Below are 25,861 nucleotides of genomic sequence, written 5' to 3' on the forward strand. Positions count from 1 at the left end.
CTTCATTCGAGATGGCATAAGTGAGGCTACTTGCACCAGATCATGTTCATTAAGCAGGTTGTCAACGTAACTAGTTCCACCCTCTCTATCTTTATTTACTTTTAACATTGATCTCTGCGGCGTTGGATTTTGTCACCAACTAGTGATTTCTCAGTGAAAATTTTGTTTGCATGCTTTGAATCCTTACATTTAATAGCACATGTTATTTGCTTGTTTTTTTACTTTTTACAAACCTTAGGTGTGGATTGTGATTTTGAATTGTTAATATTGATAACAAATTTATCTATGTTAAATCTTATGGAAACAATGTCGAAAGTTACCGATAAAGAAACCCCTTTTAACAGGAATCCTAGTCCTTTTCCTGAATTTGCAAATGTTGGTCCTCCTTATATGGCTATGTTGTCACTTCCTCGATTCATAATAGGTTTGCCGGTGTGGTTGTTTTCAACTTCTTTCATCCCAAATACCTAAACTATTCCATCACAACCGAGTTTTTCACCTCAAATAAGTTCATCATCTCAACATCACCAACCTCATGTTGACCCTTTACCTTCTTCACCCAACATGTCCTCCTCCCTTTCTTCTTCTTCACTTGGTAAAAGCCTTGATGCTAGTAACTAGGTGACTAAGAAGAAGAAGAAAGGGAAGAAGAAGAAGAAGAAGAAAGGGAAGAAGAAGAAGAAGAAGAAGAAGCAAGATAAGAAAGATGTCAACCAACCAACCATGGTTGTAAGTGCTAGTAATGTCTAGGAAACTTCCACATGCATCGCAAGTTGAGATACCCTTGCAACCTTTGTAAGGGTGACCACTTCCTTATCGATAGTCCTGGTATTCCTAAGTTCTTGGAAGTATGGCCAGAAAATTCTTATCAACTTACAGTTGATCCAACGACCAGTGATTGTGAGGTTCCCGAGAAAAAGGGTAAAGTTAGGTTTCTTTGTAGGTTATGCAAAGGGATTCATCATAGTCACCTTTTTGCTTATATGGATGAAGCCTCAGAATTGTTGGAAAAAAATACTATTTCACAACAACAACTTCCAACTGGTTATCATAAACTTTCTCTTCACCTACCATTAGTTGACAAAGTGATTGATCTAATTCCAAGTACAATCAATCCAACTCTTCCATTGGAGAGTGAAACAAATATCACTCACGTTGATTAACCATTTTTTGATCAGGTGGTCGATCCCACTCTCCCAATAGAGAGTGAACTTAATACCGCTCAAGTTATTCTTGTTACCTCAGATTATTTTACAGATGGGGGCAGTTCACATGTTTCCATTGAACCCCCTCTAAGTTATGAGGCTATTTCATTTGATTGGAGTAGATTGAGAGGGCCTCATCTTCCTTATTCCACCCCTTTCCAAATCATTGTGAAAGCGTATGGTAAGAATGTGCAACACACAAATGTATATAAAGGTTCTTTTGTCAGTGTTTTATCCTCATCTTCCTGGCAAGCTTTGGGTTCCCCTCAGCTTATGCCCATTACACAAAATCTGTTAGCTTTTAAAATAACCGTTAGTAAGCCTTTAGGGATGCTTCCTAAGTTACCTATTACTCTGGAAGCAAAGATTGTCTGTATTGATCTTATGGTAGTCCAAGGCCCCTTGTATTTCAATTTTCTCATTGGGAGAGATTATGTCTATGCCATGAAAGTTGTCATTTCCACACTCTTTCGAGTGATGTCTTTCCCTCATAATCGAAACATTGTGACAATTAACCAAATTTATTTTGTTGGTATTGATTCGACTACCTACCATCTGACATCCCTTAATTTTCCTTATATGGAAGTGGTATCCACCCCAGTGCCCACCATGGGTTAATTACATGACAACCAGTCCCATGTTTTTAGTTACCAATGCAAGCAAGCCTCTCATTGTTTGCTCAACTTCTTATGACTTAGATCGGAAATTGACATAGGGAACCTTATGGGGGAATTTAAAATGGATTTTCTTATCCTTTTTTATTCTCTTCACATGTCTTCTTTCCAGAGAGCTATTCTTCCTTCTGATGAATATCTATTGGAATCCATGGTCGGGAAGTATCCCTTGGAATGTGTTCCTTCCAAATGGAAGCCATGATCCAAGTCACTGAGAGGATGATTCTTTTACTGTGTCAACCTCGTTAAAATTGAAACAAATTCCCATGAGGATGGTTCTTTTACTGTGTCAACCTCATTAAAAAATGAAACAAATATCTGAGAGGATAGTTCTTTTACTATGTCAACCTCATTAAAAAATGAAACCAGTGACTAGGAGTATGGTTCTTTTACTGTGTCAACTTTTTAAAAAAATGAAACATGTTGTTACGAGCATATTTATTTTCATTTCAAGCTCGCATAAACATGAGACAACCCTTAATCAAAGTTCCTTGTATTGTGTCAATCTCATTTTAAAAAAATGAAACAAAATGTTATGAGGGTAGTTCTTTTACTATGTCAAGCTCGTTAAAAAATGAAACAATTGACTATGTGGATGGTTCTTTTATTGTGTTAGTCGAGTTGTTAAAAAATGAAACAAATACGTGTGAGAATGGTTCTTTTATTGTGTCAACCTTGTTAAAACAAATTTAACCAATGCCTGTGAGGATGGTTCTTTACTATGTCAACCTCATTAAAAAATGAAACATTGTGAGGATAGTTCTTTACAATGTCAACCTCGCTAAAAAATGAAACAAACTCTATTATGATTGTTTATTGATTCAATTTATGACATACGTTGAGTTAAATGTTTCATTTATCTTTCATTCTATATACTAGATACTTTGATCCTTTGTGTGTTTCTGTCTATGCAGATCTCCTTCGAAACATCATGGAGAAGTTCTGGAAAGAACTGGAACGATCTCTAAAGCATCGAGGAGAAGCCAATTGTGGAAGGAACTCAAAGGAATTCGACATGCATTTTGTGAAATTGGTAAGTGATTCGTCTCATATTACTTGTTTCAATCAATCATAAGTTAAGGAAAGGTAGCAATTTTTTTCTTGTTTGTTACTATATTTTGTTTGAGATTTAGGGAGATCCGCTTTGTCTGTAAGAAGGATTAGTCTGCCTAACAAACTGGCGACCCCACTAGGGATGCATCTTATTCTCTATCATTATCTTTGTTTTGACTTTTGATTTTTTTGTCATAGCCCTCTCCGAGTGTTTGAAAAACATTGAAAGTATGGATTTTATGATTTATGTGGCTTATTTTTATTTTTTCTTTAATTTTCTCATTGTGCGCACATTATCTTTAATCATAGAACGTACTTATGCACACTTAAATTTTAGCAACAGTGCGTATACGCACTGAACTATATTGATTGCCTGCGCACATGCAATTTTTTTTTGAAAATGTAATCCTTCTCATTACTAAGTCCATGAACTTTTGATCATTGTGTTTAACTAGACCTGTTTACCTTCTGGAAATGTCCTCCTTATTTTTATTTGATGTTTTGGGTTTCATTTTTGAAGAATCTTGTTTGGTCAATTTAGTGTGTTCTAAATTGCTATTTAAAATGTCAATCCGGGATTCGTAAACTGACGAAGTGAAGTGTACTATATGTACAAGATAACCATTTCCTTAGTCTTTTGTCGTTTTTGAGTTTTTTTAGTTTGTTTTTGGATTTATCTTTCCCTAATGTGTGATGGCGAAAATGAAAGTTAAGTATGGATGGTAATGGTGATTTCTACAGTGATTTTCCAAACTTAAAAGTGTTCAAAAAGAAAGCTTTAAAATAACTGTAATGAAATCAATTCTTAAGAGGAAGTAAATGTATCAAACAATGAACTAATGACAATGGCCCAGTATCCTTGCTGCTGCATGAAAAAGAAAGTAAAAACTGAACTTAAGGCAACTCAAAAACTAAAAGCAAAGTAACTAATTCACACTACTTCAACTCTTCTGATCCTTTACCCTTCAGCTCAATCTACCTTATGGGAAGCAATCATGAACAAGTTAAGCAATATGATATCTAAATTGCAGGAAATTAAATTGCATAAAGGAAACTAATCACACTACTTCAACTCTTCTGATCCTTTACCCTTCAGCTCAATCTACCTTATGGGAAGCAATCATGAACAAGTTAAGCAATATGATATCTAAATTGCAAGAAAGCAAACTAAATCACACTACAATAAGTAATATTCTGATTCCTTACTAATAGAGTCACTTGACTATAGAAAGAAACCATAAACAAATGAGTAGTATGATGTCTAAGTAGCAGAAAAATAAATAAGCAAAACACAATTTAAAAAATGACAGTGCTGGAATTTAACTTCAGAAAATGAAAATTAGCAGGAAGGACAAGATGATCTCATATGTCAGTAGTTGTCAAAAAGATGAAAATTTGCCCGGGTTGCCTAAGAAAACTTGTAGAAAAGCATTGATCAGCTGACAGCTATAAGAAAACATAAATGAAAATGTAAACAACAGTGAATTAAAAACATCAAAACAACATGTTATATACAAGCTAATGATTATGAAAGCAGAAACATAATAAAATCAAATGAAAACTATACAGGGCTTTAGTGCGCAGGGGCCCTTTGCCACCTCAGCCAGTCAACGAACAGTCACAAAAACGAGCTCAGGAAAGTAGTCTTCTCATGTATTAAAGTAGCAGCAAAATATGTAAAACAGAGTGCAGTGGGGTGATAATAACAACAGTTCAAAAATTACATCTCCAAAAAGCTTCTACACAGCGTTTATCAACGCGTTATTTATAATGAAAAGTGTTGTAACTAACTCCTAAATCCTATGCTGTTAACTGCGTTGCCAGAGACACGTAGATCTCCTCAGCCCGAGATCTAGCGTAACGGTCATCATGTCCATTAAATCTTCGGAGTGGTAGCTGCTAGATTCAGGTTACGGGGTTGATCTCTAGGTGTGCCGATATCTCCGTGAGCTGAGGACTGTGCCACGTAAACTTTCACGTGCTCAAAATAGAGACATGCCACCGCTAAATTCCTTGGTTGGCTTTGCCTTTGACCATTGTTGACCGTGACCTTTTATGGATGATTTGGTTGATATGAAGGGACACGTTCCATGTACCCGTCACCTGTAGCTTGCCCATGTGGCTCGTTTCTTCATAGGACCCCTGTAGCATAGCCTTTAACAAAATGGCTGCGGAAACCTGTGCTGGCTAGTTTCCGCAGCTGCCTGAACAAAAATCTAAACCAAACAACAGTCATAAGCATAGTTAGAAAACCATGTCAGAAGCTCTTTTTAGACTATAATGCAATGATTTAACAGCTTGGTGGATGAAGTAAGTGGAAAAAGAAGGCTGAGAGGGTTTATAGGAAGGTGCAGGTTTGAGGCTCAACATACCCCCACTGTGAAGGTGTTGCATGTCCTCATGCAACCAAAATTTAGTCATTTCCCTCTAATCCATATGTTCTGAGGCTTCTGCTAGGACATCTAGCCCTCTTTTCTTCTTCTTTGGTGCTAACATCATCCTGAGTTTCCTGACTAGACATTTGAACTTGAGATTAATCAATGCTCTGCTTAACTTTTTGCACTTTTTCTTCAGTTTCCTGTTTTTCTTTTGCCACAGTCCTAAATGGAGCATAGTGTTATCATGGAAAATCTTATCTACCTTGCTCTGCTCTTTGAGTGCTTCATTTTCCTGTTTGATATGCCTATTTAGGACTTCTAATTCAAATACCTCCTGTTTCAAGGACTGAACTTGTGCATCTAGTGGCAAAGTGGTACTCGGTCATGCAGCTGATTGTTCTAAGGATTCCGGGTAGTTATATACCTCTTGCTGATTAGGATCTACCTCAGGTGTCTTTCTCGGACTAAGCTCAAAATCTGGTGGAGGAGGAGGACTGCTCTCTCTTTCCGGCCGAAAATGGCTTTCATCATGTGGAGGACTTGGTTCAATGCTTGGCTGAGCTGGAGATTTCTTAAGTGTCTCTTCACCTAAATCGATAAAGTGAGGCTGTTTTTCTTGGGTTTTACTCACCTTTCCTCTTATCCTAGTGCTCCTCCTTAAGTATGGACTAGTACTCTTTTCTTGTGTACTCTGTTTTCCTTTTTCCTTTTTCTTTGGTATAGCAGCAGCCTGAAGATGTATTAATCTTTCTGAAAGTGGTTGATAATCCTCCTCTATGGATTGCTCAGGGGATGGATAGAATTTTTGGATGGTTCTTTTGCCTTTTTCTTTCTTCTGTTTCTTGCTTTTAGCTTTATCTTCTTCTTCTTTTTGGTCAGTTTCTTGAGTTTCTATAGTAGGGGAGTCTTGGACTGTAGTGTTCTTTTCTATCCTCCTACTTTTCCTTGGAATCTTTGGTGGACTACTTCCAGAGGCCTTAGATGGCTCTTGGAAGTAGTTTTTTATCAAGAATTGCTCCCAAGTATCTTTAGTTTTCTTCAGCTGGTCCTTAGTAAGAATTTTTATGAGCCCATGATGGTATAGATGAGGTTCAATGTTGCCTATGTGTTTTTGAACTGTAATACTCATCTTTTTCAAACTTAACAGTAGAAAATAAGGCAAATTAAGAGTGTGGCCCTCTCGGAAATTCATCATTAGTCTAGCATGATACATATACATAGAACCAAAACGTCCTTCACACGTGATAAATTTCTGGATAACTAACAGTAGACTAGACCATTCCTCTTTTAGTGCATGAACAGGGATGCCTCTTGTAAATACGGTGGTATCCATACCTTGGTTTTGTAGCATGATTCTCCATATCTGATCGTCCACACTTCTATTTTTAAACCACCTTTCACCTTCCTGAGGTAGGCCCATGGCAGCTGCTACTGTGGCCTCAGTCACCGTGAACTTCAAGTCTCCAATCTCCACTGTTTGACCATCAAAATACCATGCAAAAGCTTTGGTCACCTCCTTGTTATAGCCTTTAAACTTTTGGATAAATCGTAACCATCTGGCTTTCTTCAGAAATTCTTTAGTTTGAGGATAACCTTCCAAGTATTTCGGTCCTTCTGGCTCTGCTCTCAGTGATTTTCCCATCCTCTGTTTTAAATTTCAACTGAGAGCTCTTCTGCGTGTGAGGGTTCAGAGAAAAATATGGCTCGGTTACAGGGTTTAGGATAGACTGTAGTGGCTGCAATCGAGGTTTAGAACAAACTGTAGTGGCTGCAGTTGAAAATGGAGAACAGGGAATGGAAATACCTGAATTACCGGAGGAGCAGAGGGTGAGCAGCAGTAAACGAGTTCATGAAATAAAATGCGGATGCATGCGAGGAGTATGGTATTAATGGAGTGGTAAACAAATGGAGTAACGTCGGGATTCTTTTGAATCGGATGACTGTGTATGAAATTTTTACACGTCTCAATGGACGGCTGCGGAAAATACGGCTAAGAAGAATCGTAACAAAATAGGTCACGTCTCAAGAGTACGGGTAATAAATGAAAGTGCAGTCAGTCTTGAGTTTAAACTCGGAATAATCATGAGACCGTTGGAGAAATGAATGCAAGGTGTGTGGAGTGATATCGTGGAATAGGAGTGGTAATGGAGCCATCGTATCAAATCATTGCACATAGTAGAACTTGTTATGGTTTGATAACTATGCGTAATTATGACTTGAATTGTTATTTGATAAAAAAAAATTATCATACCTTTGGAAACTTTGTCATTTCTTGCTCAAGGCTTCTAACCAATTGCTCTTCCTTGATGTCTTAGAGATGCCCTATGTCTTTAGCTCAATTACACCTTCATTTCATGATCATTGCACTAACAGTCGACTATAAATTTGAAAACAGAGTGATGCTGGCTGCGGAAACTGCTTCTGGCTGTGGAAACGGTTTCCAGCTGCGGAAACTGAGACATCACCCACTCAACTGAACAAAGATAGTTAGAGAAGAAATAACTGAATTAAAATAGTCCTGAAAGGGACTTTTATTGATGAAATGAAATGGAATGAGTGGAATGAAATGAAAATGAAGTGGAGTGAAGTGAAATGGAAATGAGAATGAGATGGAGGTGAAGTGAAATGGCAAATGAGATGAAGTGAAGATGGAAAGAGAAGGAGAGGAGATTTTTTTTAGAAAATATAGAGTGTCAAGTGTCCTTGATTTTCACTACATATTTTCTGTATAAGACTGTCAATCTATGATTGGTTTTCAAGCTTATACAATTTTTTTTTTTTTTTTTTTTTTTTTTTTTTTTTTTTTAACTGAAAGAATAAAAGGCTAGGCTGGTGGGGGAGAAGGATTCTTCTCCACCGGCCTTATTGCAAAATTCTCTTCGAACATTTTGACAAATTCCTCTTTTGAGAGTGGCTTATGATAAATTTTCAATCGGTGGCCATTCACAATGAGAGGAGTTCGAAATTCATCAATGGTCTTGATTCTTACCGCTCCATTGTTAAAGACTTTGTCAATCTCATATGGCCCAAGCCAATGAGTCTGAAATTTTCCTTTGAAGTCTTTAAACTTGGAATCAAACAGTAACACCCAATCTCCCTCTTGAAACTTTCTTTCTTTGATGTATCTGTCATGCCACTTAGCTCTTTTATGTTGAACTAGATCAGTCCTTAAAATTGCATCTTGTTTGATCTCAGCTAGCTCATTCAGCTGCTCCATTCTATGCTTTTGGGCTTCTGATAGATTCATCCCCAACTGGACTGCCATCTTGAAAGTCTTGACTTGAAACTCAATGGGGCGCAGGACTTCTCTCCCATAAACAAGTTCATAGGGAGAATGTCCTGTTATGTTCCTCCAACTAGTTCTGTAGGCCCATAAGGCTTCAGGAAGCCTTTCTGCCCAATCTTTTCTGTGTAGAGGAACAATTTTGGTGATGATTATTTCAAGAACTTTGTTTGTAGACTCCACTTGGCCATTTGCTTGCGGATGGTAAGGAGTAGATTTTCTATGCTTGATTTTGTATTCTTCCATCAGCTTCTCCATCAAGTTAGATGTAAATTGACTTCCCTGATCTATCAAAATTTCTCTTGGGACACCAAAACGAGTAAAAATATCCTCAAAAAGAAATTGAACAACTGAATTTTTAGTGGCAGAAGGCAATGCTTTGGCTTCTACCCATTTAGTGACATAATCAGTGCATACCAATATATACTTTTTCTATTTAGATGGTGGATTAATAGGTCCAATGAAATCTAAAGCCCATTTTTCAAAGGGTTCGATGAGTACTTGTGGTTGTAATGGCATTTCATTTGAAAGAGTCGGTCTCCCAACTCTTTGGCAGTTGTCACACCTTCTGACATATTGTTTTGCATCTTTGAAAAGGGAAGGCCAATAATATCCTAAAGAAAGGATTTTATAGGCCGTCCTTTTGTCAGCAAAGTGTCCACCGCATGGTTCATCATGGCATGCCTTGAGGATGTCAGGCATTTCAACTTCCCGAACACATCTTCTGATCATGCAATCTAGCCCTGTTTTAAACAATTCATTAGAAATCCATGAATAACTTGAACTCTCCTGAATAATTTTTCTTTTTTCACCAGGAAATAGATGTGGAGGTAGCTTCCCTGTAACCAAATAGTTAGCAATATCTGCATACCAAGGAGTCTTAGTAGTTACTGCAAACAAATATTCATCTGGAAACTTATCCTCTACAGGAGAATCTTCGTTAGTATTTTGGATTCTAGACAAGAAATCAGCTACTGTATTTTGTTTCCCTGGTCTATCCAACATAGTAATATTGAATTCTTGTAAAAGTAAGAGCCATCTTGTAACTCTGCCGTTAGTAACAGGTTTATTCATGAGATATCTAATTGCAAAATGATCAGTATGGACAAAAGTTTCATAGCTAGTTATATAGTGTCTAAACTTATTGATTGCATGAACAACAGCTAAGAACTTTTTCTCAGTCACAGTATAGTTTAACTCAGTGGGAGTCAAATTTTTACTGGTGTAGTAAATGACATAAGGAACTAAATCCTTTCGTCCCAACACAACTCCTAAAGCTGTATCTGAAGCATCTGTGGAAATATGGAAAGGAAGTTTCCAATTTGGACCTCTCAAAATGGGTGCTTCAGATATTCTTGTTTTCAAAGTTTCAAATGCAGATTGACAATCAGGATCCCATTTGAATTCACAGTCTTTTGTAAGTAATTTGAAGAGTGGAGATGCTATTTTGGTGAAGTTTTCAATAAATCTTCTATAGTATCCAGTAAATCCAAGAAAAATTCTAACATCTTTTTGACAATTTGGAATAGGCAACTTGGAGATGACTTTAACTTTTGATCTATCAACTTTAATCCCATCTCCTGAAATATGATGTCCTAAAACAATCCCTTCAGTAAACATCATAAAGCATTTTTCATGACTTAATGATAGGTTTGTTTCTTTACATCTTATAAGGACTTTTTCCAAATTCTCTAATGCATCTTCAAACGAATTACCATAAACTGTAAAATCATCCATATAAACCTCTACACAATCATTGATTAGATCGGAAAAGATTCCTAGTACTGCCCTTTGAAATGTTGCGGGTGCATTACATAATCCAAAAGGAAGTACTCGGTAAGCAAAAGTTCCCCATGGACAGGTAAATGTGGTCTTGTCCTGATCTTCAGGTGCTACCTGAATTTGATTGTAACCACTAAAACCATCCAAAAATGAAAAATACTTTTTTCCTGCTAAAGTATCTAATACCTGATCGATAAAGGGTAAAGGAAAGTGATCCTTCATAGTTGCTTTGTTCAATTCCCTGTAATCAATGCATACCCTCCATTTACCATTCTTTTTAGGTACTATAACCAAAGGAGAAACCCATCGACTATCTGAAATTGGATAAATGAAGTTTACATTGAGTAGCTTTTGGAGCTCTTCTTTCACTATCTCCCTAAGGTTTGGATTCATCCTTCTCTGAGGTTGTCTGATTGGTCTACTGTTTTCCTCAATGTAGATGTGATGAATGCAAGTCTTAGGGTCAATACCTTTCATATCGGTATACTCCCATGCAAATGCAGTAGAATGTTTTTGCAAGATTTTGGTTAGTTCTTCTTGTTGTGATCTTTCCAAATTTTTGTTGATATTCAATGTTTTTCCTGGAAAGATCTCAATGGCGGAACTACCAAATTCTTCCATAGAGAAAAGAGACATTTGTCTAGATGATAGATACTCAATGTCAGAATCTAACTGAAATTGTGTGTGGTCATATTCTGAAGATGTTTCAAAGTTTTCTAATGTGTTCAGAATTTGACTAGATTCACTAACTTTAGAAATGGTAAAGACAGGTTGTATAGTATCTTCATCATCAATCCACTCATTATCTCCTATTTCTGTAATTTCTTTTGCTGGAGGATACAGATTGAATTTCTTTGTCGAATTACCATCAGAAATATACATATCCCCAGACCTACAACTGATGAAAGCATCGGCTGTGGCTAGCCAAGGTCTTCCTAAGATGAGAGGGTGTCCTCCTAAATTACTCTTGGGGGTTAAAATCATAAAATCTACTGGATATTCCCAAGAGTCTAAGGAGACTGAAATGTCTTCTAATACACCATCTGGTTTAATAATTGATCGATCTGCAAGTTGCAGTAAAGTAGGTGTAAAGAGAAGATTAGGAAGTTTCAGTTGTTCCATAGTCTGTCTACTCATAATGTTGATAGCAACCCCTAAATCAATCAAAGTATTTGGAATTTCTACCCCATTGATATGTGTTTTGACAATTGGACTACCGGGATCTACATACTTCTGCATAGTAATTTTTCCCATCATGATGTCTGCAATTTTCCCTACCAGGTGGATTCTTCTTGTGTCTCTAGGTTTCCTTCCTGGTCTTTTAAGACTCAACTCCTTTATTGTTTTTGCTAGAATAGGAATCTCTTTAATGGCTTGTAACAAGGGAATCTTGATACAGACATTCTTCAATTCATCTAGAAAATCATAGTCAGGCAACAAGATTTGTTTTTCCACCCCTTTGTCAATTTGTAATCTTTCAGGAAAAGGAGGTGTGCATGAAGATGGAGGTTGCTCAACTATAGGAGTTGTGGGCGTTAGCTCTTTTTCTTTTTCTTTCTGAGTGTTTGGGTTTTGAAGAGATGCCTCAGAACCCTTATTGGCTTCAAGATATTCTTCCTCAGAAATGCTTTGATTTTGGGCATCTATAGAAGGTTTATCTAGAACTCTACCAGATCTGAGTTGTACATCATTGAGAGGAACAATCATATAGGCAAGAAATTGTTGACCTTCTACCATGTAAGCATTTTGAGGGTTTTTATTATTAGGGTTTGGCAATGGCTGAGAAGGAAGTTGATTTGACTTCTGTTGGAATGGAAGCAAGAGTTGAGAATTTGGGTTTTGTTGAGATGGTTGTTGTTGTTGAAATGGAAATGATAGTTGTGGGTTTTGATTTGGAAGTTGTGGAGCTTGTTGGTTTTGAAAAGATGGAGGATATTGATAAAATTGAGCAAATCTCCCATAAGGATTTTGCATACCTTGTACCCATGATTGAAAAGGATTTTGAGGTTGGGACCAAGGTTGTTGCCAAGGATTCCAATTTGGTGAGGGTTGAAAGTTCATAGAGTTGTTAAACCCTTGATTTTGTTGCCCCTGCCAAGGTCTCCTTGCAACAAAACAGAGAGACTCAATTGTATTTGGATCTTCTTGAAAGACAGCTTTGAGCCCAGGAATTGAAGGACAATCCTTGGTCTCATGATTCTCTGAACAAATCGCACATGTTTCTACAACTTTTGCATCCAAGGGACATTCCCTGAGAGCATGTTTTTTTCTACATTTTGGGCAAAAGATGGCTAAAGCTTCAGCTTCTGCTTTCTGCTTATTGTGGATCTTAAGAGTGTCTAGTTGCTCACTAAGACTCCCTAAGATATCAGTTTTGAATTCATCAAGCATATTGCCAATCTCAGCCCTACTTACTGATCCAGTTGCAGATTTGTTTGCTCTGATGAGAGAAGGATCTCTAGGCCCTTTTCCAGTTTTAGATTTTCCTCTTGAGAGATGGACACACAGTTGCGCTATGTCATGAAGTGGAAGTTGAGATATGTCTCCTTTTCCCATCATGTTCAAAATATCTATCCATTCATCTCTAATGGCTTTTAATAGAAGGGATTTCAAGGTTTCCTCATCTAAGTTACTCATTTTTTCTCTTTTCAGATTGTATTGGAATATTTCAAGTAAATCCTCCAAGTTTTCATCTTCTCTTTGTACCATTTTAAATACTTCATCCTTGTGGTTGGTAGGCATACAATAATCCATGTATCTATCCAGAAATTTTGTTTCATATCATTCCAAGTCCTAATGGATTGAGTGAGTAATCCCATGAACCATTTCAAAGCAGCTCCTTTCAATGTTGAAGGAAACAGTTTGAGTTTTTTAGAGTCTTCCAGATAATCATAGGTTCGACACACGACCTCAAACTCAAATAGAAATGTTTCAGGATCTTCATTTCTTAACCCATGAAAGTTTGGGAGGACAGATGGTGAAATATTTTTCATTGTTGCTCGAGAATCCTCATCGACTATAGGAAATCCAAATGAGTTATCTCCATCCCTATTTCCCCCATTGTTACCTCTACCTCCTCCATTATTTCCTCCTCCCCCTCCTCTACCTCTACCTCTACCAAATCCGTTAACTCCCTCTTCTGTCATGGTAGTTTTCTCAGAGATTTCAGAGTCCTCTGGTTCCTCTACTAATGGCGAACGAGGAGGAATTTCTCTCTCTTCTTCCTCAGATGATTCTACTTCTTCAATTACAATGTGTCTCCCTGTAGAAAAAAAGAAAGGATCTTTTCCTAATTCAGATTCGATGGATGGTGAGGAAGAGTCTCCTAACTCAACTACTGCCTCTTGAATTCCAGGAATCCTAGGGCTAGGAGTGTAGGTTGGAGATGATGGAGGTGTCTCTTGTCTATTCCTTGAGGTAGAAGGAGTTGTAAAAATCGAACTCTTCGCTCTAGCTAAAAACCTTCCCCTAGAATCTCTTGCTCTATGCATGTCATTTTTTTTTTATTTTTCTTCAAGTCGGGCTAATAATTCTCTTTCTGATCTTCTAGGTCACTCTAGGTGCAAGAAGAGAGCATACTCAAGAAACTATTAAACCAATAACTTTCTCTTTTCTGATCCTCCAGATCACACTAAGTGCAAGAGGAGAGCATACTTTGAGAGGTTATCAATTTTCCTTCCTTGAAATTTTCTTGGTTTTTTTTTAAAAGAAATTGGCTACCTAATTTCACTTACCCGGCAACGGCGCCAAAATGTTTGGTCAATTTAGTGTGTTCTAAATTTTTATTTAAAATGTCAATCCGGGATTCGTAAACTGACGAAGTGAAGTGTACTATATGTACAAGATAACCATTTCCTTAGTCTTTTGTCGTTTTTGAGTTTTTTTTAGTTTTTTTTTGGATTTATCTTTCCCTAATGTGTGATGGCGAAAATGAAAGTTAAGTATGGATGGTAATGGTGATTTCTACAGTGATTTTCCAAACTTAAAAGTGTTCAAAAAGAAAGCTTTAAAATAACTGTAAGGAAATCAATTCTTAAGAGGAAGTAAATGTATCAAACAATGAACTAATGACAATGGCCCAATATCCTTGCTGCTGCATGAAAAAGAAAGGAAAAACTGAAGTTAAGTCAACTCAAAAACTAAAAACAAAGTAACTAATTCACACTACTTCAACTCTTCTGATCCTTTACCCTTCAGCTCAATCTACCTTATGGGAAGCAATCATGAACAAGTTAAGCAATATGATATCTAAATTGCAGGAAATTAAACTAAATCACACTACAATAAGTAATATTCTGATTCCTTACTAATAGAGTCACTTGACTATAGAAAGAAACCATAAACAAATGAGTAGTATGATTTCTAAGTAGCAGAAAAATAAATAAGCAAAACACAATTTAAAAAATGATAGTGCTGGAATTTAACTTCAGAAAATGAAAATTAGCAGGAAGGACAAGATGATCTCATATGTCAGTAGTTGTCAAAAAGATGAAAATTTGCCCGGGCTACCTAAGAAAACCTGTAGAAAAGCATTGATCAGCTGACAGCTATAAGAAAACATAAATGAAAATGTAAACAGCAGTGAATTAAAAACATCAAAACAGCATGTTATATACAAGCTAATGATTATGAAAGCAGAAACATAATAAAATCAAATGAAAACTATACAGGGCTTTAGTGCGCAGGGGCCCTCTGCCACCTCAGCCAGTCAACGAACAATCACAAAAACGAGCTCAGGAAAGTAGTCTTCTCATGTATTAAAGCAGCAGCAAAATATGTAAAACAGAGTGCAGTGGGGTGATAATAACAACAGTTCAAAAATTACATCTCCAAAAAGCTTCTACACAGCGTTTATCAACGCGTTATTTATAATGAAAAGTGTTGTAACTAACTCCTAAATCCTATGCTGTTAACTGCGCTGCCAAAGACACGTAGATCTCCTCAGCCCGAGATCTAGCGTAACGGTCATCATGTCCATTAAATCTTCGGAGTGGTAGCTGCTAGATTCAGGTTACGGGGTTGATCTCCAGGTGTGCCGATATCTCCGTGAGCTGAGGACTGTGTCACGTAAACTTTCACGTGCTCAAAACAGAGACGTGCCACCGCTAAATTCCTTGGTTGGCTTTGCCTTTGACCCTTGTTGACCGTGACCATTTATGGATGATTTGGCTGATCTGAAGGGACACATTCCATGTACCCGTCACCTGTAGCTTGCCCATGTGGCTCGTTTCTTCATAGGACACCTGTAGCATAGCCTTTAACAAAATCGTTGCGGAAACTTGTGTTGGCTAGTTTCCGCAGCTGCCTGAACAAAAATCTAAACCAAACAACAGTCATAAGCATAGTTAGAAAACCATGTCAGAAGCTCTTTTTAGACTATAATGCAATGATTTAACAGCTTGGTGGATGAAGTAAGTGGAAAAAGAAGGCTGAGAGGGTTTATAGGAAGGTGCAGGTTTGAGGCTCAACATACCCCCACTGTGAAGGTGTTGCATGTCCTCATGCAACCAAAATTTAGTCATTTCCCTCTAATCCATATGTTCTGAGGCTTCTGCTAGGACATCTAGCCCTCTTTTCTTCTTCTTTGGTGCTAACATCATCCTGGGTTTCCTGACTAGACATTTGAACTTGAGATTAATCAATGCTCTGCTTAACTTTTTGCACTTTTTCTTTAGTTTCCTGTTTTTCTTTTGCCACAGTCCTAAATGGAGCATAGTGTTATCATGGACAATCTTATCTACCTTGCTCTGCTCTTTGAGTGCTTCATTTTCCTGTTTGATATGCCTATTTAGGACTTCTAATTCAAATACCTCCTGTTTCAAGGACTGAACTTGTGCATCTAGTGGCAGAGTGGTACTCGGTCCTGCAGCTGATTGTTCTAAGGATTCCAGGTAGTTATATACCTCTTGCTGATTAGGATCTACCTCAGGTGTCTTTCTCGGACTAAGCTCAAAATCTGGTGGAGGAGGAGGACTGCTCTCTCTTTCCGGCCGAAAAGGGCTTTCATCATGTGGAGGACTTGGTTCAATGCTTGGCTGAGCTGGAGATTTCTCAAGTGTCTCTTCACCTAAATCGATAAAGTGAGGCTGTTTTTCTTGGGTTTTACTCACCTTTCCTCTTAGCCTAGTGCTCCTCCTTAAGTATGGACTAGTACTCTTTTCTTGTGTACTCTATTTTCCTTTTTGCTTTTTCTTTGCTATAGCAGCAGCCTCAAGATGTACTAATCTTTCTGACAGTGGTTTATAATCCTCCTCTATGGATTGCTCAGGGGATGGATAGACTTCTTGGATGGTTCTTTTGCCTTTTTCTTTCTTCTGTTTCTTGCTTTGAGCTTTATCTTCTTCTTCTTTTTGGTCAGTTTCTTGAGTTTCTATAGTAGAGGAGTCTTGGACTGTAGTGTTCTTTTCTCTCCTCCTACTTTTCCTTGGAATCTTTGGTGGACTACTTCCAAAGGCCTTAGATGGCTCTTGGAAGTAGTTTCTTATCAAGAATTGCTCCCAAGTATCTTTAGTTTTCTTCAGCTGGTCCTCAGTAAGAATTTTTATGAGCCCATGATGGTATAGATGAGGTTCAATGTTGCCTATGTGTTTTTGAATTGTAATACTCATCTTTTTCAAACTTAACAGTAGAAAATGAGGCAAATTAAGAGTGTGACCCTCTCGGAAATTCATCATTAGTCTAGCATGATACATATACATAGAACCAAATCGTCCTTCACACGTGATAAATTTCTGGATAACTAACAGTAGACTAGACCATTCCTCTTTTAGTGCATGAACAGGGATGCCTCTTGTAAATACGGTGGTATCCATACCTTGGTTTTGTAGCATGATTCTCCATATCTGATCGTCCACACTTCTATTTTTAAACCACCTTTCACCTTCCTGAGGTAGGCCCGTGGCAGCTGCTACTGTGGCCTCAGTCACCGTGAACTTCAAGTCTCCAATCTCCACTGTTTGACCATCAAAAGACCGTGCAAAAGCTTTGGTCACCTCCTTGTTATAGCCTTTAAACTTTTGGATAAATCGTAACCATCTGGCTTTCTTAAGCAATTCTTTAGTTTGAGGATAACCTTCCAAGTATTTCGGTCCTTCTGGCTCTGCTCTCAGTAATTTTCCCATCCTCTGTTTTAAATTTCAACTGAGAGCTCTTCTGCGTGTGAGGGTTCAGAGAAAAATATGGCTTGGTTACAGGGTTTAGGATAGACTGTAGTGGCTACAATCGAGGTTTAGAACAAACTGTAGTGGCTGCAGTTGAAAATGGAGAACAGGGAATAGAAATACCTGAATTACCGGAGGAACAGAGGGTGAGCAGCAGTAAACGAGTTCATGAAATAAAATGCGGATGCATGCGAGGAGTATGGTATTAATGGAGTGGTAAACGAATGGAGTAACGTCAGGATTCTTTTGAATCGGGTGACTGTGTATGAAATTTTTACACGTCTCAATGCACGGCTGCGGAAAATACGGCTAAGAAGAACCGTAACAAAATAGGTCACGTCTCAAAAGTACGGGTAATAAATGAAAGTGCAGTCAGTCTTGAGTTTAAACTCGGAATAATCATGAGACCGTTGGAGAAATGAATGCAAGGTGTGTGGAGTGATATCGTGGAAAAGGAGTGGTAATGGAGCCATCGTATCAAATCATTGCACATAGTAGAACTTGTTATGGTTTGATAACTATGCGTAATTATGACTTGAATTGTTATTTGATAAAAAAAAATTATCATACCTTTGGAAACTTTGTCATTTCTTGCTGAAGGCTTCTAACCAATTGCTCTTCCTTGATGTCTTGGAGATGCCCTATGTCTTTAGCTCAATTACACCTGCATTTCATGATTATTGCACTAACAATCGACTGTAAATTTGAAAACAGAGTGATGCTGGCTGCGGAAATCGTTTCTGGCTGCGGAAACTGCTTCTGCCTGTGGAAACGGTTTCCAGCTGCGAAAACTGAGACAGCACCCACTCAACTGAACAAAGATAGTTAGAGAAGAAATAACTGAATGAAAATAGTCCTGAAAGGGACTTTTATTGATGAAATGAAATGGAATGAGTGGAATGAAATGAAAATGAAGTGGAGTGAAGTGAAATGGAAATGAGAATGAGATGGAGGTGAAGTGAAATGGCAAATGAGATGAAGTGAAGATGGAAAGAGAAGGAGAGAAGATTTTTTTTAGAAAATATAGAGTGTCAATTGTCCTTGATTTTCACTCCATATTTTTTGTATAAGACTGCCAATCTATGTTTGGTTTTCAAGCTTATACAATTTTTTTATTTTTTATTTTATTTTTATTTTTTAACTGAAAGAATAAAAGGCTAAGCTGGTGGGGGAGAAGGATTCTTCTCCACCAGCCTTATTGCAGAATTCTCTTGGAACATTTTGACAAATTCCTCTTTTGAGAGTGGCTTATGATAAATTTTCAATCGGTGGCCATTCACAATGAGAGGAGTTCGAAATTCATCAATGGTCTTGATTCTTACCGCTCCATTGTTAAAGACTTTGTCAATCTCATATGGCCCAAGCCAATGAGTCTGTAATTTTCCTTTGAAGTCTTTAAACTTGGAATCAAACAGTAACGCCCAATCTCCCTCTTGAAACTTTCTTTCTTTGATGTATCTGTCATGCCACTTAGCTCTTTGATGTTGAACTAGATCAGTCCTTAAAATTGCATCTTGTTTGATCTCATCTAGCTCATTCAGCTGCTCCATTCTATGCTTTTGGGCTTCTGATAGATTCATCCCCAACTGGACTGCCATCTTGAAAGTCTTGACTTGAAACTCAATGGGGAGCAGGACTTCTCTCCCATAAACAAGTTCATAGGGAGAATGTCCTGTTGTGTTCCTCCATGTAGTTCTGTAGGCCCATAAGGCTTCAAGAAGCCTTTCTGCCCAATCTTTTCTGTGTAGAGGAACAGTTTTGGTGATGATGCTTTCAAGAACTTTGTTTGTAGACTCCACTTGGCCATTTGCTTGCGGATGGTAAGGAGTAGATTTTCTATGCTTGATTTTGTATTCTTCCATCAGCTTCTTCATCAAGTTAGATGTAAATTGACTTCCCTGATCTGTCACAATTTCTCTTGGGACACCAAAAAGAGTAAAAATATCCTCAAAAAGAAATTGAACAACTGAATTTTCAGTGGCAGAAGGCAATGCTTTGGCTTCTACCCATTTAGTGACATAATCAGTGCATACCAATATATACTTTTTCTGTTTAGATGGTGGATTAATAGGTCCAATGAAATCTAAAGCCCATTTTTCAAAGGGTTCGATGAGTACCTGTGGTTGTAATGGCATTTCATTTGAAAGAGTCGGTCTCCCAACTCTTTGGCAGCTATCACACCTTCTTACATATTGTTTTGCATCTTTGAAAAGGGAAGGCCAATAATATCCTAAAGAAAGGATTTTATAGGCCGTCATTTTGTCAGCAAAGTGTCCACCACATGGTTCATCATGACATGCCTTGAGGATGTCAGGCATTTCATCTTCCCGAACACATCTTCTGATCACACAATCTAGCCCTGTTTTAAACAATTCATTAGAAATCCATGAATAACTTGAACTCTCCTGAATAATTTTTCTTTTTTCACCAGGAAATAGATGTGGAGATAGCTTCCCTGTAACCAAATAGTTAGCAATATATGCATACCAAGGAGTCTTAGTAGTTACTGCAAACAAATATTCATCTGGAAACTTATCCTCTACAGGAGAATCTTCGTTAGTATTTTGGATTCTAGACAAGAAATCAGCTATTGTATTTTGTTTCCCTGGTCTATCCAACATAGTAATATTGAATTCTTGTAAAAGTAAGAGCCATCTTGTAACTCTGCCGTTAGTAACAGGTTTATTCATGAGATATCTAATTGCAGAATGATCAGTATGGACAAAAGTTTCATAGCCAGTTATATAGTGTCTAAACTTATTGATTGCATGAACAACAGCTAAGAACTTTTTCTCAGTCACAGTATAGTTTAACTCAGTGGGAGTCAAATTTTTACTGGTGTAGTAAATGGCATAAGGAACTAAATCCTTTTGTCCCAACACAGCTCCTAGAGCTGTATCTGAAGCATCTGTGGAAATATGGAAAGGAAGTTTCCAATTTGGACCTCTCAAAATGGGTGCTTCAGATATTCTTGTTTTCAAAGTTTCAAATGCAGATTGACAATCAGGATCCCATTTGAATTCACAGTCTTTTGTAAGTAATTTGAAGAGTGGAGATGCTATTTTGGTGAAGTTTTCAATAAATCTTCTATAGTATCCAGTAAATCCAAGAAAACTTCTAACATCCTTTTGACATTTTGGAATAGGAAACTTGGAGATGACTTCAACTTTTGATCTATCAACTTTAATCCCATCTCCTGAAATATGATGTCCTAAAACAATCCCTTCAGTAAACATCATAAAGCATTTTTCATGACTTAATGATAGGTTTGTTTCTTTACATCTTATAAGGACTTTTTCCAAATTCTCTAATGCCTCTTCAAACGAATTACCATAAACTGTAAAATCATCCATATAAACCTCCACACAATCATGGATTAGATCGGAAACGATTCCTAGTACTGCCATTTGAAATGTTGCGGGTGCATTACATAATCCAAAAGGAAGTACTCAGTAAGCAAAAGTTCCCCATGGACAGGTAAATGTGGTCTTGTCCTGATCTTCAGGTGCTGCCTGAATCTGATTGTAACCACTAAAACCATCCAAAAATGAAAAATACTTTTTGCCTGCTAAAGTATCTAATACCTGATCGATAAAGGGTAAAGGAAAGTGATCCTTCATAGTTGCTTTGTTCAATTCCCTGTAATCAATGCATACCCTCCATTTACCATTCTTTTTAGGTACTATAACCAAAGGAGAAACCCATCGGCTATCTGAAATTGGATAAATGAAGTTTACATTGAGTAGCTTTTGGAGCTCTTCTTTCACTATCTCCCTAAGGTTTGGATTCATCCTTCTCTGAGGTTGTCTGATTGGTCTACTGTTTTCCTCAATGTAGATGTGATGAATGCAAGTCTTAGGGTCAATACCTTTCATATCGGTATACTCCCATGCAAATGCAGTAGAATGTTTTTGCAAGATTTTGGTTAGTTCTTCCTGTTGTGATCTTTCCAAATTTTTGTTGATATTCAATGTTTTTCCTGGAAAGATCCCAATGGCGGAACTACCAAATTCTTCCATAGAGAAAAGAGACATTTGTCTAGATGATAGATACTCAATGTCAGAATCTAACTGAAATTGTGTGTGGTCATATTCTGAAGATGTTTCAAAGTTTTCTAATGTGTTCAGAATTTGACTATATTCACTAACTTCAGAAATGGTAAAGACAGGTTGTATAGTATCTTCATCATCAATCCACTCATTATCTCCTATTTCTGTAATTGCTTTTGTTGGAGGATACAGATTGAATTTCTTTGTCGAATTACCATCAGAAATATACATATCCCCAGACCTACAACTGATGAAAGCATCAGTTGTGGCTAGCCAAGGTCTTCTTAAGATGAGAGGGTGTCCTCCTAAATTACTCTTGGGGGTTAAAATCATAAAATCTACTGGATATTCCTAAGAGTCTAAGGAGACTGAAATGTCTTCTAATACACCATCTGGTTTAATAATTGATCGATCTGCAAGTTGCAGTAAAGTAGGTGTAAAGAGAAGATTATGAAGTTTTAGTTGTTCCATAGTCTGTCTACTCATAATGTTGATAGCAGCCCCTAAATCAATCAAAGTATTTGGAATTTCTACCCCATTGATATGTGTTTTGACAATTGGACTACCGGGATCTACATACTTCTGCATAGTAATTTTTCCCATCATGATGTCTGCAATTTTCCCTACCAGGTGGATTCTTCTTGTGTCTCTAGGTTTCCTTCCTGGTCTTTTAAGACTCAACTCCTTTATTGTTTTTGCTAGAATAGGAATCTCTTTAATGGCTTGTAACAAGGGAATCTTGATACAGACATTCTTCAATTCATCTAGAAAATCATAGTCAGGCAACAAGATTTGTTTTTCCACCCCTTTGTCAATTTGTAATCTTTCAGGAAAAGGAGGTGTGGATGAAGATGCAGGTTGCTCAACTATAGGAGTTGTGGGGGTTAGCTCTTTCTCTTTTTCTTTATGAGTGTTTGGGTTTTGAAGAGATGCCTCAGAACCCTAATTGGCTTCAAGAGATTCTTCCTCAGAAATGCTTTGATTTTGGGCATCTATAGAAGGTTTATCTAGAACTCTACCAGATCTGAGTTGTACATCATTGAGAGGAATAATCATATAGGCAAGAAATTGTTGACCTTCTACCATGTAAGCATTTTGAGGGTTTTTATTATTGGGGTTTCGCAATGGCTGAGAAGGAAGTTGATTTGACTTCTGTTGGAATGGAAGCAAGAGTTGAGAATTTGGGTTTTGTTGAGAGGGTTGTTGTTGTTGAAATGGAAATGATAGTTGTGGGTTTTGATTTGGAAGTTGTGGAGCTTCTTGGTTTTGAAAAGATGGAGGATATTGATAAAATTGAGCAAATCTCCCATAAGGATTTTGCATACCTTGTACCCATGATTGAAAAGGATTTTGAGGTTGGGACCAAGGTTGTTGCCAAGGATTCCAATTTGGTAGGGGTTGAAAGTTCATAGAGTTGTTAAACCCTTGATTTTGTTGCCCCTGCCAAGGTCTCCTTGCAACAAATCAGAGAGACTCAATTGTATTTGGATCTTCTTGAAAGACAACTTTGAGCCCCGGAATTGAAGGACAATCCTTGGTCTCATGATTCTCTGAACAAATCGCACATGTTTCTACAACTTTTGCATCCAAGGGACATTCCCTGAGAGCATGTTTTTTTCTACATTTTGGGCAAAAGATGGCTAAAGCTTCAGCTTCTGCTTTCTGCTTATTGTGGATCTTAAGAGTGTCTAGTTGCTCACTAAGACTCCCTAAGATATCAGTTTTGAATTCATCAATCATATTGCCAATCTCAGCCCTACTTACTGATCCAGTTGCAGATTTGTTTGCTCTGATGAGAGAAGGATCTCTAGGCCCTTTTCCAGTTATAGATTTTCCTCTTGAGAGATGGACACACAGTTCTGCTATGTCATGAAGTGGAAGTTGAGATATGTCTCCTTTTCCCATCATGTTCAAAATATCTATCCATTCATCTCTAATGGCTTTTAATAGAAGGGCTTTCAAGGTTTCCTCATCTAAGTTACTCATTTTTTCTCTTTTCAGATTGTATTGGAATCTTTCAAGTAAATCCTCCAAGTTTTCATCTTCTCTTTGTACCATTTTAAATACTTCATCCTTGTGGTTGGTAGGCATACAATAATCCATGTATCTATCCAGAAATGTTTGTTTCATATCATTCCAAGTCCTAATGGATTGAGTGAGTAATCCCATGAACCATTTCAAAGTATCTCCTTTCAATGTTGAAGGAAACAGTTTGAGTTTTTGAGAGTCTTCCAGATAATCATAGGTTCGACACACGACCTCAAACTCAAATAGAAATGTTTCAGGATCTTCATTTCTTAACCCATGAAAGTTTGGGAGGACAGATGGTGAAATATTTTTCATTGTTGCTCGAGAATCCTCATCGACTATAGGAAATCCAAATGAGTTATCTCCGTCCCTATTTCCCCCATTGTTACCTCTACCTCCTCCATTATTTCCTCCTCCCCCTCCTCTACCTCTACCTCTACCAAATCCATTAACTCCCTCTTCTGTCATGGTAGTTTTCTTAGAGATTTCAGAGTCCTCTGGTTCCTCTACTAATGGCGAACGAGGAGGAATTTCTCCCTCTTCTTCCTCAGATGATTCTACTTCTTCAATTACAATGTGTCTCCCTGTAGAAGAAAAGAAAGGATCTTTTCCTAATTCAGATTCGATGGATGGTGAGGAAGAGTATCCTAACTCAACTACTGCCTCTTGAATTCCAGGAATCCTAGTGCTAGGAGTGTAGGTTGGAGATGATGGAGGTGTCTCTTGTCTATTCCTTGAGGTAGAAGGAGTTGTAAAAATCGAACTCTTGGCTCTAGCTAAAAACCTTCCCCTAGAATCTCTTGTTGTATGCATGTCATTTTTTTTTTATTTTTCTTCAAGTCGGGCTAATAATTCTCTTTCTGATCTTCCAGGTCACTCTAGGTGCAAGAAGAGAGCATACTCAAGAAACTATTAAACCAATAACTTTCTCTTTTCTGATCCTCCAGATCACACTAAGTGCAAGAGGAGAGCATACTTTGAGAGGTTATCAATTTTCCTTCCTTGAAATTTTCTTGTTTTTTTTTTTTTAAAGAAATTGGCTATCTATTTTCACTTCCCCGGCAACGGCGCCAAAATGTTTGGTCAATTTAGTGTGTTCTAAATTTCTATTTAAAATGCCAAACCGGGATTCGTAAACTGACGAAGTGAAGTGTACTATATGTACAAGATAACCATTTCCTTAGTCTTTTGTCGTTTTTGAGTTTTTTTTAGTTTGTTTTTGGATTTATCTTTCCCTAATGTGTGATGGCGAAAATGAAAGTTAAGTATGGATGGTAATGGTGATTTCTATAGTGATTTTCCAAACTTAAAAGTGTTCAAAAAGAAAGCTTTAAAATAATTGTAAGGAAATCAATTCTTAAGAGGAAGTAAATGTATCAAACAATGAACTAATGACAATGGCCCAATATCCTTGCTGCTGCATGAAAAAGAAAGGAAAAACTGAAGTTAAGGCAACTCAAAAACTAAAAGCAAAGTAACTAATTCGCACTACTTCAACTCTTCTGATCCTTTACCCTTCAGCTCAATCTACCTTATGGGAAACAATCATGAACAAGTTAAGCAATATGATATCTAAATTGCAGGAAATTAAACTAAATCACACTACAATAAGTAATATTCTGATTCCTTACTAATAGAGTCACTTGACTATAGAAAGAAACCATAAACAAATGAGTAGTATGATATCTAAGTAGCAGAAAAATAAATAAGCAAAACACAATTTAAAAAATGACAGTGCTAGAATTTAACTTCAGAAAATGAAAATTAGCAGGAAGGACAAGATGATCTCATATGTTAGTAGTTGTCAAAAAGATGAAAATTTGCCCGGGCTGCCTAAGAAAACCTGTAGAAAAGCATTGATCAGCTGACAGCTATAAGAAAACATAAATGAAAATGTAAACCGCAGTGAACTAAAAACATCAAAACAGCATGTTATATACAAGCTAATGATTATGAAAGCAGAAACATAATAAAATCAAATGAAAACTATACAGGGCTTTAGTGCACAGGGGCCCTCTGTGTTATAGACATTTTTGTGCCTTACAGCATGAAGCATGAAATGTCCATAATCAAAGGGATCCAAAGTCCCTAAACATGTTGTTCTTACCCCTAGAGGAACAAGGTCAGCAAACCACATCACTTCAAATCAGTTCTCCACCTGAAAACGCTCAAAAACAAGGCAATTCTGGATCATGTCAACTGCTACACTGGCTACCTGCACTGAATGTCAACTGCTACACTGGCTACCT

This window comes from Pinus tabuliformis, chromosome J (assembly GCF_031772625.1).
Source record: "Pinus tabuliformis cultivar Carrire ecotype Pingquan chromosome J, CPIR1, whole genome shotgun sequence".
NCBI classification, from domain to species: Eukaryota; Viridiplantae; Streptophyta; class Pinopsida; order Pinales; family Pinaceae; genus Pinus; species Pinus tabuliformis.